The following is a 16,759-nucleotide window of genomic DNA, read 5'->3' on the forward strand; positions in this document are numbered from 1 at the left end:
AGATATTTTGAATTGATCTTCTACTTTTTGTCTACACTCACCGATGCATCTTGAAGTGTAAGAACCTTACTTCTGAGACTTTCAGAAAACAATTAAGTCTCTGATACTTTGAATATACCCAAGGAGCAGGCTTCCTTTCAGGTTGGCATAGGTTAGGAGCAAAACAGGAAGGCAAGAACGCAAAGAAAGCCTAGTCTTAAGAGAAACTGCAGAGAATCACGTATGTAATGCCACTCCATGGGCTGAGACCAACCTTTCCTAACACAGTGACTAGCGGGTAGAGGTCAGGAGAAAACAGTGTGGCAGCCACAGCCCCTGAGTCAGGAGCAACTGGAACACAGCTCTGTCTGTTCTAGTTTTCCCACCTCCGCTACTGACTTTGGGGACAAAAATGCAAAGGACACTTGAAAGCCACTCTAGAGAGTCCATGTGGGAAATGACAGACAGATAATGATTCAAGAGAAAAGAGAAAGATGAGGAGGGAAGATTCTGAAAGTCTTTACCTTTGCTGCTCAGTGGCTGGGAAAGTTTATCAGTGCTTTAGAAAGAACTGAGTTCAGTCCCTGGGCTGGGAAGATTCCCTGAAGGAGGACACAGCAACCCACTCCAGTATTCTTGCCTGGAGAATTCCTTGGACAGAGGGGACTGGCGGACTACAGTCCACAGGATCACAAAGAGTCAGACACAACTGAAGCAATTTAGCAGGCTTGTACACACGGCTGAATAAACAAAAGCTGTGATTTTGTGACGCTTGTCCTTTTGAACATACTGCTGTGACTCCAGCTCATGGGATTTGGTGGATAAATGCCCCAGATTCTCCATCTTTCTGTGGGGCAATTCTGAAGTATGTTCCTCAGGCTTCCTCAGAGGGTGTGAACTGCCGTGGTCCATGGCAATGATGTGTTCACTAGATTTTCTCCCTTCCTTGTCTGAGTATAACCAATTCTCACTTGTGCCTCCTGGAATACCCTCCCAGATAAAGACTGTCTGCACCCATAACCTTCAGTTCAGTTCAGTCGCTCAGTTGTGTCTGACTCTTTGTGACCCCATGAATCTCAGCACGCCAGGCCTCCCTGTCCATCACCATCTCCCGGAGTTCACTTAGACTCATGTCCATCGAGTCAGTGATGCCATCCAGCCATCTCATTCTCTGTTGTCCCCTTCTCCTCCTGCCCCCAATCCCTCCCAGCATCAGAGTCTTTTCCAATGAGTCAACTCTCCTCCTGCCTCCAGCTCCCATGGGCTCTCAAGCATCTTCTCCAACACTACAGTTATCTCAGTGTTAACGTCCAAGGAGAAACAACCATAAACGAATTTGAGCTGGGGTATTGGTGGTGGTTAAATATTTATCTGTTACATTCCCTGTGGTTTTATTTCAGCCATTTCTTCTGGATTATCAAAAAAATCCAAGTACACTTTACAAAAATATAAACACCATGGACTTACACCTTACATCATCAGGTCAAAATCTTGCTGGCTGGACCTGGGTTCAATGTGGACGTGGAGTTTTTACTATTTCTACATATTCTGTAATGGTGTTATCAATTGTTGCCCTAAATTGTCTGATTCAGATTCAGAAGTACTCTGTCAGTTTTATCTATTTGTTAATTACAATATATAATAAAATGTAGACAGTTTGACATAAGTCTTAAGGACATGCACTGCCCATGTACTGAGATTCAGTTTGCCACTTTGAGGTTTTTACTTCTGTGCATAAATTTATTTATATTTTAAACAAGAGTTTTAGTGTTGATATCTTGTTGACTCCTGAGAAGCACACCTAGCATTGGTTTGCGGGCTTATTTTTAAGCATCAATCATATTATGATACTTGACTAAGGATGTGTTCCATATTCTACTTGCAAATCCTTGAGATCAGTTCTTCAGTAGAGATTATACAGATTTGATACTTATGTTTGCAAATTGGTAATTTGTATGCACATTGGAAGGAATGATGCTAAAGCTGAAACTCCAGTACTTTGGCCACCTCATGCAAAGAGTTGACTCATCGGAAAAGACTCTGATGCTGGGAGGGATTGTGGGCGGGAGGAGAAGGGGACGACAGAGGATGAGATGGCTGGATGGCATCGCTGACTCAACGGACATGAGTCTGAGTGAACTCTGGGAGTTGGTGATGGACAGGGAGGCCTGGCATGCTGCGATTCATGGGGTCGCAAAGAGTCGGACACGGCTGAGCGAATGAACTGAACTGAACTGAACTGAACTGAACTGATGCACATTTCTGACAGAGGTCTTCAGGGTTTTTCTCATTGTTTTGACAATATTAGCAAACATTAGAGACACTGATTGCTGCTGCTGCTAAGTCGCTTCAGTCTTGTCTGACTCTGTGCAACCCCATAGATGGCAGCCCACCAGGCTCCCTAGTCCCTGGGATTCTCCAGGCAAGAACACTGGACTGCGTTGCCATTTCCTTCTCCAATGCAGGAAAGTGAAAAGTTAAAGTGAAGTCACTGAGTCGTGTCCAACTCTCAGCGACCCCATGGACTGCAGCCTACCAGGCTCCTCCGTCCATGGGATTTTCCAGGCAAGAGTACTGGAGTGGGGTGCCATTGCCTTCTCCGAGAGACACTGATTAAGTATCCGTTATTTGTATGCAATCCAGGAGACTTCCTGCGGTTCTTTGAAGAAAATTCATATTCTCTGACCAATTTGTTCTACATTTGAAATATGGATACAATAGCAGCATAATACGTAATGAATAAAAAAGTTGTTTCTTTTGTGTTTGTATAATATTATCATGTTCAAATGTATTCCTAAAGCAAGTACTTGAAACTATTCTCTTTTTTTTAAAAATTTTTATTTTTACTTTATTTTACTTTACAATACTGTATTGGTCTTGGCATACATTGACATGAATCCGCCACGGGCGTACATGAGCTCCCAAAGATGAACCCCCCCTCCCACCTCCCACCCCACATCATCCCTCCGGATCATCCCTGTGCACCAGCCCCAAGCATCCTGCATCGAACATAGACTGACGATTCGTTTCTTACATGATAGTATACATGTTTCAATGCCATTCTCCCAAATCATCCCACCCTCTCCCTCTCCCTCTGAGTCCAAAAGTCCGCTCTACACATCTGTGTCTCTTTTGCTGTCTTGCATACAGGGTCATCATTACCATCTTTCTAAATTCCATATATATGTGTTAGTATACTATATTGGTTGGAGAAGGCAATGGCAACCCACTCCAGTACTCTTGCCTGGAAAATCCCATGGATGGAAGAGCCTGGTAGGCTGCAGTCCATGGGGTCGCTAAGAGTCGGGCACGACTGAGTGACTTCACTTTCGTTTTTCACTTTCATGCATTGGAGAAGGAAATGGCAACCCACTCCAGTGTTCTTGCCTGGAGAATCCCAGGGACGGCGGAGCCTGGTGGGCTGCTGTCTATGGCATCGTACAGAGTCAGACACAACTGGAGCAACTTAGCAGCAGCATCATCAGCAGCATACTGTATTGGTGTTTTTCTTTCTGGCTTACTTCACTCTGTATAATCGGCTCCAGTTTCATCCATCTCATTAGAACTGATTCAAATGTATTCTTTTTAATGGCTGAGTAATACTGCATTGTGTATATGTACCACAGCTTTCTTATCCATTCATCTGCTGATGGACATCTAGGTTGTTTCTGGCTATTATAAACAGTGCTGTGATGAACATTGGGGTACATGTGTCTCTTTCAATTCTGGTTTCCTTGGTGTGTATGCCCAGCAGTGGGATTGCTGGGTCATAAGGCAGTTCTATTTGCAATTTTTTAAGGAATCTCCACACTGTTCTCCATAGTGGCTGTACTAGTTTGCATTCCCACCAACAGTGTAAGAGGGTTCCCTTTTCTCCACACCCTCTCCAGCATTTATTGCTTGCAGATTTTTGGATCGCAGCCATTCTGACTGGTGTGAAGTAGTACCTCATTGTGGTCTTGATTTGCATTTCTCTAATAATGAGTGATGTTGAGCATCTTTTCATGTGTTTGTTAGCCATCCATATGTCTTCTTTGGAGAAATGTCTATTTAGTTCTTTGGCCCATTTTTTGATTGGGTCGTTTATTTTTCTGGAGTGACGTTGCTTGTATATTTTTGAGATTAGTTGTTTGTCAGTTGCTTCATTTTCTATTATTTTCTCCCATTCAGAAGGCTGTCTTTTCACCTTGCTTATATTTTCCTTTGTTGTGCAGAAACTTTTACTTTTAATTAGATCCCATTTGTTTATTTTTGCTTTTATTTCCAGAATTCTGGGAGGTGGATCATAGAGGATCCTGCTGTGATTTATGTAGGAAAGTGTTTTGCCTATGTTCTCCTCTAGGTGTTTTATAGTTTCTGGTCTTACATTTAGATCTTTAATCCATTTTGAGCTTATTTTTGTGTGCGGTGTTAGAAAGTGATCTAGTTTCATTCTTTTACAAGTGGTTGGCCAGTTTTCCCCGCACCACTTGTTAAAGAGATTGTCTTTACTCCATTGTGTATAAGGAGTCCATAAACCCCAAAAATATTCTTTTGATTTAGCTATTTTATCATCAAAATGCATACCCCAAGAGGAAAGTTCCCTGACACTAAATATCAAATTCTGTATTTTGTGAAAACTTTTTGTTCACAAGAATCATAGTGGAAAGTATCTCTTTACTCAAGTAATTTTTATTCCTCATAGCCTTAGTTAACGTTATAGTATTATACATGTGTTCCAGTTTATGAGGTTGTCAAAAGCAAAGATCGTTGGAGGTACATTTGAGATAATATTAACACTTGTCACAAGTTTGTACAATCTTCTTTTCTTAGGTTAGCAATATTTGTACAAATCACGGCCAGTGTGGTAATTTTACTCTGAATATGGCTATTAGATATAATAGGAAAATCATTTCAAAGAGGATGTCTGCATTAAATATATAAGTTGTAATAGGCATTTAGCCAACATATAAAGTTTCATTTGAATGTCCATGGTGGCTCTACTCATTCGTTGTTGAAAAAGAAATGCTGAGCGTCTGTTTAGCACATCTCTAGATCATTTTATATAATCTCTGGTCTATGGCTACATAATGTGTTTCAAGGAAAAGATAGGTAACATTTCTTACCGGTGAATTGTCTTTGCATAATATTAAGACTAGACATTAGGAGAAAATGTGAAATTTACCAAGAACGAATCAGTAGTGTGCTTTTTTGTTTTTTAAAAAAATTGAAACTGTTGATTAAAGAACAGTTAGTGTCATCTTTTTCCCCTTGTACTCAAATTCAACACTTCTTAAATATTACCCAAGAGGTAGGAGCATTTCTAGAACTATTATATATCTATCTTAGGTGAGTTGAGTGAGATGAAAGAAACTTTGCCTTAATTGAAAAAGAATGATTGGATATGTTGAGATCAAGAGTTTCCTGAAAAGACAGGATTCTGTTTGAAATGCATTAGAGCGAAGAAGTTTGTAGTTCAGAAAGATGTAAATAAAACACTGCTCTGAAGACATTTTTGTTGCTTACTTGCAGCTGTTATTTACTTGAGATTTTGGTTATTTAACTATACTTTATTCCAGAAGATATTCAAGATCATAGTTGCGGCAGATTTTTAATTATATACAAAGCTATACAAACTGGAACATTTCACCCTGGGGAACACCCCAGAATGGCTGAAGCCACTTTAGTAAGTGAGCTGCTGTAGTTTGCTCTGGTTGCTAAATCAAAGGTTTTATTTATTTACTTATGTTTTATTCCTTTGGGCAATAGTTGTTCCATAGTTTTCATTTTTGACTAACTGGAAGTACAAACAAATAAACCTTTGAAGAAATAAAAACAGTTTTTACTTTTTTATATAGTTATTACCCAAATAGTATTGAATAGTATATAGGAAACTTTAACAACAAAAATGGCCTGTAAATTTAGTGTGTGTGTACAGACCTAAATTTAACTAAATACTTGATAAGGTTCAGATATATACACTAAATTTTAGCTTAAAACATTATAAAAACAAAAACCTAGATAAAATATTGTTTCACATTTTTAAAAATCTTAAGGTCATATTTTTCTTTACTTGTAGAGTAGTTGGAACCATCTGTTTTGGAAATTGACTTAGGAAATTGGAGGGGTAAAATCTATTTCATTCTTAGTGCTACAGAAAGTATATGTTATTATAATATCACACTCTAAATAATAATTATGAAAGCAGTTTCTATAAGCAGTCCTATTGTTCAGTCTATTTAAAGAAGCTACATAAATTAATGCAGTTGTCTCTCTCAGCTGTTGAGTCCAGCTATCCATTTTGGACATGGGATCCATTTAAGTTAGAACTTGAAAGAAAAATACAAAGAACAGTAGTAAGTCAGTTGAATCTGATTTAGAGTGGCTATTTTAAGGAAGCAAACTGAAGATGACTGTAACTTTATATATGTCTATTATTAGCTGAAATTTTTTCTTTAGTAAGTGATTGAGGTCTATTATATTTCAGTTCAAAACATTCTTTTATTAACAGATTTCTGGTCTTTGTGCATTACATTCTGTTTTGTTTCTTGCTATACTCACCGGGGAAGAAAATAAGGAAGAATGGTCCTTCCTTATATCAGAGACTTGATGAGGATCCTCAGAACTTATGAAATCAGGAATTTTTAGAATCTGTTGAATGAGCTACTCATAAACATAGTCATTAAGATTTTTTCTACTCACACTGTGAGTATATCCTTTCCAACACTGTTCATCTCAGCAGCCCTCCTCCACTTTGACTCTTAAAAGTTTCCCTCTGTATAGATATTAAATAGCTATTTGCAGAATAATCTGTGTAATAACTGACCCAACACTCAGCGGCTTAAAACAAAAATTATTTATTTTCGTTTGTGTGTGGGGGGTTAGATGTATCTTGACATACATAGACTAAGCTTGTATGGTGTTTACCCCCTAAGTTCGGGTTGGATCTATATCTGTCTCTCAGCCTTGGTAGCCTAACAGGCTACCCAGTACACGTGTTTCTTCAGGAAGTAGCAGAAGCAGAGATGGCTGAATAGAAACAAAATCAAAAGTAAAAGTGAAGTCGTGTCCAGTAGGCTCCCCGATCCATGGAATTTTCTGAGCAAGAGTACTGGAGTGGGTTGCCATTTCCTTCTCCATGGGATCTTCCCCACCCAGGGATCGAACCTGGGTCTCCTGCATTGCAAGCAGATGTTTTTACCATCTGATGCATGAGGGAAACGCCCAAATGGAAACAAAGGATGACTCCTAAGGCCTAGGCTCAGAATCAGTACACCAGTATGTCTTCCTGAATTCTACCATCTCAGCTCAGTTCAGTCGCTCAGTCGTGTCCGACTCTTTGTGAACCCACGAACCGCAGCACGCCAGGCCTCCCTGTCCATCACCATCTCCTGGAGTTCATTCAAACTCACGTCCATCGAGTCGGTGATGCCATCCATCCATCCCATCCTCTGTCATCCCCTTCTCCTCCTGCCTTCAATCTTTCCCAGCATCAAGGTCTTTTCAAATGAGTCAGCTCTTCCCATCAGGTGGCCAAACTATTAGAGTTTCAGCTTCAACATCAGTCCCTCCAATGAACACCCAGGACTGATTTCCCTTAGGATGGACTGGTTGGATCTCCTTGCAGTCCAAGGGACTCTCAAGAGTCTTCTCCAGCACCACAGTTCAAAAACATCAATTCTTCGGTGCTCAGCTTTCTTCACAGTCCAACTCTCGCATCCATACAGACGGACCTTTGTCAAGTCATATTACCAAGTGTAGTAAAAACAGGACAGTAAAATGAAGTGGTTGACTGAAGATCAGGGATCCCCAACCAGTTGGTCCTCAACCTGTTGGGAATCAGGCCACACAGTAGGAAGTCAGTGGCAGGCTAGTGAGTGAAGGTTCATCAGTTGCTGCCATCACTTGCATTACCCCCTGAACCACCCCCCAGCCCGCACTTCCATCAGTAGAAAAAGTGTCTTCCGTGAAACCAGCCCCTGGTGCCAAAGGGTTGGGACTGTTGCAGAACACTCCAACTAATTTAGGCTAGTGATTCTATACGTCAGACTTCAGAGAATCAATCCAGTTTTAAGTTTCCCTGGACCAGTGCAGCTCAAATGTGATCCATGGACCTGCTGCCATTCGAGGAACCCTTTGTTCATAGTCTACACTTGGTGTAGATTAACTATGGCCCTGAGTGCATTGTTTAGTTTGGTAAAATTGTTTTTTTTAAATAGCAAGACATTTTTGACAAAGGAAGCAGTATGTTGATTTTCAACCCAGTTCAGGCTCCTCATCACATAGCAGACAAGCACTTTGAATAGCCTTGCCTTAAACTTGTTTAGAAAAATGAATCCCTTAATCTGAGATTTTGATTCTTCCACTAATTATAGATCCAGAACCGAAGTTAAAACATAATAAATTCATCACCTATATATTGGCATTGATGGTCGTATCTTTTTAAAACTATTCCATTAATAGTACAAATGCATGCATGAAATAATATAATATTAGGATAGATATGAAACTTGACAGTTATGTAAAGGCATAAGAAAAAGTGACTTTAAAATATGACTGTATCCTAAGCTCCGTACTCTTAAAATATAGTCATTTCTCTAGATCTAAATCGAAAAATATGCTTTCAATTGCCTTTTCAACATATTCTAGAAACATTTATTGTGTTTCCTGATTTTGTATAAGGTACCTATCAGAATACAGCTGTGATATAATAAAATGTGAAGTGAAAGTCGTTCAGTTATGTCTGACCCTTTGTGACTCCATGGACTGTACAGTCCATGGAATTCTCCAGGTCAGAGCCACTCCCTTCTCCAGGGGATCTCCCCAGCCCAGGGATTGAACCCAGGTCTCCCACATTGCAGGCAGATTCTTTTCTTATATTCTTTGTTGTAGATATGATCTCATTCATATTATTGAAATATTTTCCATTTTTTAATTTTAATTTAGGAGCTATCAATAAATCATTTGTAATATCTTTGGGAGATTAAATGGATAAAGTAAGTTCATACTTTATGAGGTTTATATTTTCAGTGTTATGTCGACAGTCACAGTTATCTCAGACTTGTTAGGAAAAAAATTAATGAAATACCTCTAGGGCCTAACATTCCCAGATATTGTATCAAGAAAAACCAGATTTAAAATATGAAGTGTATATCCCCATCTCTACATTTTATTACATATGTTATTTCTTCTCTTTGAAATAATAAATTGGACTGTGGTTCACCATCCAAATTCCTAAAATGTTTGCTGCCTAGAAATCGTTGTTTATTTACTTCTTTATATTATTACTCTGTGCTTCAGTTTAAGTGGCATTTCTTTCATTTCTGGTTTAGATTTCATAAAGCATTGCTATGTGTCTTTTTGCTTATTTGTTTTTAGTCCTTGGAATCCTGTAGACAACTTAATGGCCTCACTGTTTGCAGACAAAGAAACTGTCACTTTAGGTAATCTCCTCAAAGACACACAGCTAGAAAGTAGTACAGAACACTCCCTTCAAACACACTTATTTTTAAGAAAGCTCATTCACTTTATCCCTTTTACAGTTCAGTTCAGTCGCTCGTGTCTGAATCTTTGTGACCCCATGGACTGTAGCACACCAGGACTCCCTGTCCATCACCAACTCCCAGATTTTACCCAAACTCATGTCCATTGAGTCAGTGATACCATCCAACCATCTCATCCTCTGTCATACCCTTCTCCTTCTGCCTTCAATCTTTCCCACCATCAGGGTCTTTTCCAGTGAGTCAGCTCTTCATAAAGTATTGGAGTTTTAGCTTCAACATCAGTCCTTCCAGTGAACATTCAGGACTGATCTCCTTTAGGATGGACTGGTTGGATCTCCCGGTACACAGAAGTGGCAACTATAACATGTGTATGACTATTTATCCCCCTTTCATACTCAGGGTAGGTGCTAGTAATTATAGTCTCTCCCCTAGAGCATACCTGCAGTCTTAGAAACCTTCTCAAAGCTCATAAAGAAAAGACTCATAAGTGTTTTGGAGTTGGCATTCAAGATTAAAGATATTTGATTTCCATCTCTGTGTCTTACTTTGTTAGGATTTATGTCTTGTGTGTTTGTGCCCTATAATATCTACTATTGTACTTTACACAGAATAATAAAGATTAAATAACTATGCTGGAAGAAACGTTATCACCAACCTAGATAGCATATTTAACGGCAGAGACATTACTTTGCCAATAAAGGTCCGTCTAGTCAAAGCTATGGTTTTCCAGTACTCATGTATGGATGTGAGAGTTGGTCTATAAAGAAAGCTGAGCACCAAAGAATTGATGCTTTTGAACTGTGGTGTTGGAGAAGACTCTTGAGAGTCCCTTGGATTGCAAGGAGATCCAACCAGTCCATCCTAAAGGAAATCAGTCCTGAATATTCATTGGAAGAACTGATGTTGAAGCTGAAACTCCAATAGTTTGGCCACCTGATGCAAAGAACTGACTCATTGGAAAAACCCTGGTGCTAGGAAAGATTGAAGTGAAGGAGAAGAGGATGACAGAGGATGAGATGGTTGGATGGCATCACCGACTTGATGGACATGAGTTTGAGGAAGCCCTGGGAGTTGGTGATGGACAGGGAGGACTGGCGTGCTGCAGTCCATGGGGTTGCAAGGAGTCAGACTTGACTGAGTGACTGAACTGAACTGAATAATTTATGGTTAAATGGGTATAAGTCATAATGTGGTAGAATTTGATTTACTCTAAGGAAGGATCTTTTCTTTTACTATCATTGAATAATTTATTTCTAGATATTACTCGACCTCATCTTGTGCCAGGCACTGTGTTATGCATTTGAGACTCAAGGATTAATTCATTCGCTGGGGCCTGAAGTGGAGACAGAAAAGGACATCTCATAGCAGACAGGATGTCTGCACAATGATGGGTTATAAATGTTTCTGGATGTAGCTCACCACTGGGGAGTGGGGCTGCCTGGGCACCTACTGAATTGCTGTTCACAAAGAAAAGGGTATCATGAGTAGCTGGACCCCCAAAATACATCTTAGTATGCAGAAGCAGACTAGCAGGAGTACATGTTATATCTTTGACTGCAGGTTTTGAAATTCTTGTTTCAAATTTGCAAATGAACGTACTCAGTCATCAGATGGATTAACTGCTTGTCTTCTCTTGTACTGCTTCTTCATATGTAAATGTGCATAAATATCTTGTCATTCATTCAAAAAATATTTATTGAAAGCCTCCTATTAGCTTTCATTGTGTCCTGATATAGCAACGAATAAGACGCAGTCATTATTTTCCAGAAGCTGTCACTTTGGGAAATGGAGGACAGGAAACAAATGAATATTTTAGGCAAAGGCAGTAAGGCAACACATGCTGTTTTTTGTCACAGTGCTTGACCCAAGAAATTCTATTTCCCTTCCCCATTCCCACCCACCATATCATCATGAGGCGCTCGATGCATTTTTCAAACTCTCAAAACCTCTCTGTTCCATAATTGCTAGTGAGAACACCAGTTGTCATTGTAGCTTTTAAATCTTTCTGGAGTTATAAATGACAGTGATGCACCTGTACCAAATGGCCCACCAGCAGATGCCAGGGATCCTGTCTGTAATACCCATAACAATGAAATATTTGGTACTTACTTTCTGTAAGGCTCTCATGAGTAGCTCTATAAGACTTCGGCTCTTCTTCACCAAAGTTAGTATCCTGATAAATATAATAAGATAAAGATGTAGGCAATGTTAGCTGAATAAGTCTTTGTAAGACATATGTCAGGCACCGCCCCCCGCCCCCCGCAAAAAAAAAAAAAAAAGAAAAATCCTGCAGGTGAGAGAAAAGATCAAAGCTTCTGAACTTCAGTTATTGTTTATTGAATACTTAGGTGATTAAACAGTTGGAGTTTATGAAAATTCCTAAGTTTAGGTGAGGGGTTGGACAGGACAGTGATGAAGGCTATGCTGAATGCTAGGCTAGAAACTTGAACTGAGACAGTATTAATAGTAGATGAAGGCTAATATTTGGCTACATGGACTGAGACAGTTTCCATTGAATAGAGTCAATCTTATCTGATGTTCCTCGCATTTGTTTCCATATACTAAATAATAAAATAGATAGGAAAAAACACCCAAGGAATGTGAACAAATTGTTTTAAGGTGAGAGAGATTGCTGAGAGCTGAAAATGTCAGAGATTTCCTTTCAAAATTTAGTTTAATATGACCTACATTCTTGGGTAGAATTACATGCTATGTGTGGAAGGGAAGGTTTTTCTACAAACATCCCTTCCCAGCAAACAGATTATAAACATTTTTCAGAGCAGGAACTGTGTCATAGTAATTTCTTTATTGCAACAGTGGTTCTGATTCCCTGTCCACATTGAAATAGCATGCACTCAGGAAGTGCTGGTTGAATGTGTATTAGCAGTGGCCTTGTATACGTTGTTAAAAACACAGACAAGCATACTGATTCTCAGATCACTGGCATCAGTGGCCACTCCAGCTGCTTTCCTGCCCCCTTTTGGTTACTCACTGAACCATGATGGGTGGACATGGGCTTCAGGGGAGGGAGGCTCAGCTGCCGCCCAGGCTCCCCTGGTGGCTCAGAGGGTAAAGAATCTGCCTGCAATTCAGGAGACCTGAGTACGATCCCTGGGTCAGGAAGCTCCCCTGGGGAAGGAAATGACAACCTACTCCAGTATTCTGGCCTGGATAATCCCATGGACAGAGGAGCCTGGTGGGCTACAGTCCACGGGGGTCACAAAAGAGTTCAACACAACTGAGCAACTAACACTCTCTGTCAGCTGCCTCCAGCCCAGGGAGTGTGTTGTGTGCATGTGAGCCAGTCATGGGAACTCCACTGGGGATGGAGTAGGCCTGAGAATGTGCCCAGTAAGACGGAGGGAAGGAGGGAATGCCAGCTTGGGGGTGGGCATCGGGGTTCCAGAAAGGCTTCTGGTTTCTTAAAAAGAGATGCCCATGGAGAGAAGTCCCCACTTTGGCCTCTGAATCCCACCCTGTGAGGAGGAGAAGATAGCTGGCAGAGAATATTTTGAGAACAGACGACACAATGAGGATGGCACCTCAGAAAAGTAGATGCCCATGACTACATTGCCGGAGAAGGCACTGGCACCCCACTCCAGTACTCTTGCCTGGAAAATCCCATGGATGGAGGAGCCTGGTGGGCTGCAGTCCATGGGGTCGCGAAGAGTCAGACAAGACTGAGCGACTTCACTTTCACTTTTCACTTGCATGCATTGGAAAAGGAAATGGCAACCACTCCAGTGTTCTTACCTGGAGAATCCCAGGGACGGGGGAGCCTGGTGAGCTGCCGTCTGTGGGGTCACACATAGTTGGACACTACTGAAGCGATTTAGCAGCAGCAGCAGCAGTGTGACTACATTGCAGAACATTGAATTAACCAACCCCGAATATATTCTAACTCTTCATTGCCTTTGTGACAGGATACAGTTTCTTTTTTCTTACCTTTTTAAAGGTGTTTTATGTTTTATTGGAATATGATAGCTTAATGTGTTGTGTGAGTTTCTGGTCTACAATGTCAAGAATCAGCCATATATATCATATATGTCCTCTTCCTGAGCCTCCCTCTGAACCCATCATTCCACCCTTCTAGGTCATCACAGAGCATAAGTGTGTTCTCTGTGATACACGGAGCTTCCCATTAGCCATTTTACATATGGTGATGTGTATATATCAATGCTACGTCCTCAGTTAATCCTCCATCTATTAATGCATATATAGGAAATCTGTAAAAGTGATCCTAATAAACCTGTTTGTAGGGCAAGAATAGAGATGCAGACATAGAGAATGAACTTGTCAGTGCAGAGGGGGAATGACACTTTATTTATTAAGTCATTTTTCAGTGTGGTCATCTGTTACTTGCAGCCTAGATTAGCCTGTAAGATCAGTGGATTAATTAAACATATGGTACTGTGGTGCAAATGAAGTAAAAGACCTCTCCCTGTGTGCAGAATCTCAGAAGGATTTATTCAGCAAATATTTCTTCAGAGCTTACTGATTTTCACAAACTGATAAATGAAGAGATAAATTGATTCTATTGAGGTTTTGGACTCTAGCACAAACATGAAATGGAGAGTAAAAGAACAGTATTCACTGTATTTTCCATGCAAGTTCTTTATATGCATGAGAGGCTTGTCTTTGAGACTCTTTTGTAAGCCAAAAGTGAAAAATAGAAATAGCTAAATTAGATAACCATGCAGATTTCTCGCATGATATTGCAGTTTTATGAGACATGCCATTTTCATGGTTTAATGAATACTATTACTCTGATACTTTTTAATTTATTCAGTTTTTGCACTTCCCAAACCCTATTTGATATATATATATATATATATATATATATATATATATATATATATATATATGTCTGATGTAGAGAATTTAGAAAGTCATGCTTTTGAATATGCTATTTAGTTTAAGGAAATGTTACACATAGGGTTCTACTGTCTAAACGGCCGCTTTTGAGCTCCATTTATCATTCATTAAGATCTCAGCCAGTGCTTGTATAATGATGGACCACTGTGAGTCTTGACCCAGAAAATAATTTCAGGTTTCTTTTCCTCTTCATGTAAGAGATTAGCTGATTATTATTAATACGTGTGTTGCCAGGGAAGCCAGACAGATGCTGGTATACCATTAGTCCTTGTTTGCCATATCAGCTCAGTTCAGTCACACAGTCGTGTCCAACCCTTTGAGGTCGCATGGACTGCAGCACGTCAGGCTTCCCTCTCCATCACCAACTCCTGGAGCTTGCTTAAACTCTAGTTTGAGTAAACTCTGGGAGTTGGTGATGCACAGGGAGGCCTGATGTGCTGCAGTCCATTGGGTCGCAAAGAGTCAGACACGACTGAGCGACTGAACTGAACTGAATTGAGTCGGTGATGCCATCCAACTCTCTTATCCTCTGCTGTGCCCGTCTCCTCCCACTTTCAATCTTTCCCAGCATCAAGGTCCTTTCTAATGAGTCAGTTCTTTGCATCAGGTGACCAAATATTGGAGTTGCAGCTTTAGTATCAGTCCTTTCAATGAATAATCAGGATTGATTTCCTTTAGAATTGACTGGCTTGATCTCCTTGCTGTCCAAGGGACTTTCAAGAGTCTTCTTCAACATGCTTTTCTTGTTCAGAAGCATCAATTCTTCAGCACTCAGCCTTCTTTATGGTCCAACTCTCACATCCATCCATGGCTACTCAAAAAACCATAGCTTTGACTATACAGACCTTTGTTGGTGCAGTAATGTCTCTGCTTTTTAATATGCTATCTAGGTTGGTCATAGCTTTTCTTCCAAGGAGCAAGCATCTTTTAATTTCATGGCTGCAGTCATCATTGGCAGTGATTTGGAGCCCAAGAAAATAAAGTCTGTCGCTGTTTGCCATACAGTCTTCTAGTTTTCTAGCATAAATTAGAGATGGACTCTGACAATGCCTATTTGGGTTCACAGATAGATTTATATAAACACAATTGTGTCATTCTCAATATTCATTAGATATCAGTATGAATTGTTCTTTATTAAAAGCCACACTTTTTCTTCTATTTCATCTAAAAAAAGATTCTAGATTACAACAGGAGTGGTCTGACAAGAAAACAAGCTCAAATTATATTGACATATGTTCTTTAAGCCAAAATATATTGCCATCATTTTTATTGAGAAATAGTTGATGTATAACATTATATTAGTTTCAGGTCTACAACACAATGATTTGATATTTGTATATACTGCAGAATGATCACTACCATGTCTCATTAACATTCATCACCACACAGAGTTACAATTTTTTTGTGTGGTGAACACTTTTAACACCTACTTTCTTAGAAACTTCCAAATGTACAAGTATTATAAACTATACTGAAAGATGATGCTGTGAAATTCCTGCACTCAATATGCCAGCAAATTTGGAAAACTCAGCAGTGGCCACAGGACTGGAAAAGGTCAGTTTTCATTCCAATCCCAAAGAAAAGCAATGCCAAAGAATGCTCATACTACCACACAATTGCACTCATCTCACATGCTAGTAAAGTAATGCTCAAAATTCTCCGAGCCAGGCTTCAGCAGTAGGTGAACCGTGAACTTCCTAATGTTCAAGCTGGTTTTAGAAAAGGTAGAGGAACCAGAGACCAAATTGCCAACATCCACTGGATCATCAAAAAAGCAAGAGAGTTCCAGAAAAACATCTACTTTTGCTTTGTTGGCTATGCCAAAGCCTTTGACTGTGTGGATCACAATAAACTGTGGAAAATTCTGAGAGAGATGGGAATACCAGACAACCTCCCCTGCCTCTTGAGAAATCTGTATGCAGGTCAGGAAGCAACAGTTAGAACTGGACAAGGAACAACAGACTGGTTCCAAATAGGGAAAGGAGTACATCAAGGCTGTATATTGTCACCCTGCTTATTTAACTTAATGCAGAGTACATCATGAGAAACGCTGGGCTGGAAGAAACACAAGCTGGAATCAAGATTGCCGGGAGAAATATCAATAACCTCAGATATGCTGATGACACCACCCTTATGGCAGAAAGTGAAGAGGAACTAAAAAGCCTCTTGATGAAAGTGAAAGAGGAAAGTGAAACAGTTGGCTTAAAGCTCAACATTCAGAAAACGAAGACCATGGCATCCGGTCCCGTCACTTCATGAGAAATAGATGGGAAACAGTGGAAACAGTGTCAGACTTTATTTTTTTGGGCTCCAAAATCACTGCAAATGGTGACTGCAGCCATGAAATTAAAAGACGCTTACTCCTTGGAAGGAAAGTTATGAGCAACCTAGATAGCATATTCAAAAGCAGAGACATTACTTTG

The 16,759-nt window shown here is 40.0% G+C and overlaps 1 protein-coding gene across 4 annotated transcripts in view; it reads left to right on the plus strand.

Annotated features, from left to right (window-relative positions):
- Nucleotides 1–16,759, plus strand: part of PDGFD (platelet derived growth factor D) — a 285,800-nt gene that overhangs the window by 145,225 nt on the left and 123,816 nt on the right. The gene's annotated exons all lie outside the window — the stretch shown is intronic.

This window comes from Ovis aries, chromosome 15 (genome assembly GCF_016772045.2).
Source record: "Ovis aries strain OAR_USU_Benz2616 breed Rambouillet chromosome 15, ARS-UI_Ramb_v3.0, whole genome shotgun sequence".
NCBI lineage: Eukaryota > Metazoa > Chordata > Mammalia > Artiodactyla > Bovidae > Ovis > Ovis aries.